A 1,065-nucleotide genomic window follows, 5' to 3' on the forward strand; every position below is an offset into this window, starting at 1 on the left:
TCTTGAACTCTTGAGCTCAAGCAATCCACCTACTTTGGCCTCCCAGAGTGCTAGATTACAGGTGTGAGCCACCTCGTCCGGCTGGAAGAATAGTTTTTTTTTTAACAAATAGTTCTGGGACAATCACATGTCCATATACAAAGAAGATTAATTAATTTAATCCAGTTGTTTCAATGGGGGTTGGGGGGGAAGATTCTAACCCCCAGGGAACATTTGACAATGTCTGGAGATAATTTTTGTTGTGATGAATAAGGGTAGGGTGCTACTGGTATCCAGTGGGTAGAGGCCAGTGATGCACAGAGCAGACCCCCACGATGAAGAACTTAACAAGGGGTGTCACCTGGGGAGAGGCCAGAATTGGCATTGGAACCCACCCCTACCTTCAGCTTATCCTACCTGCCCTCAGCTTCTACTGGGGGAGAAATGTTCCTAATTTAAATCCACCTGCTCATGGTGAGCTGGTAAGCCAGTCCAACAGGTTAACAGCACTGAGGCCGAGGCAAGAGAATTAATTGTCTGAGCCCAGGAGTTCCAGGCTGCAGAGAGCTATGACTGTGGCACTGTAACTCCAGCCTGGGCGACAAAGCCAAGTCCTGTCTCTACCAAGAATACATATTTATTTGTCAAACATAGTCTCATTTTGTTGCCCTTGGTAGAGTGTTATGGCATCACAGCTCACAGTAACCTTAAACTCTTGGGCTCAAACGATCCTCTTGCCTTACAGGTGCTCACCACAACGAACGGCTATTTTTTTTAGAGAAGAGGTCTTGCTCTTGGTCAGGGTGGTCTCAAACCTGTGAGCAATCCACTCACCTTGGCCGCCCAGAGTGCTAGGATTAAGGTGGGAACCACTGTGCCCCACCCTCAAAAGTGTGTGTGTGTATATGTACATATATATATATTTTAAGTATTTTTTTTAATTAAAAAAGTAAAATAACAAAGAAGGAAGAAAGGAAAGCAAATCATGGCTCAGAACTGCATACATAGGGAGCAGTTAGGAAGCTCACCATGACACACGGATCATCTTTTTTATTTTTTGAGACGGAGCCTCAAGCTATCCCCCTG

Source organism: Otolemur garnettii, unplaced genomic scaffold, assembly GCF_000181295.1.
Source record: "Otolemur garnettii isolate 467f Iridium unplaced genomic scaffold, OtoGar3 scaffold00002, whole genome shotgun sequence".
NCBI classification, from domain to species: domain Eukaryota; kingdom Metazoa; phylum Chordata; class Mammalia; order Primates; family Galagidae; genus Otolemur; species Otolemur garnettii.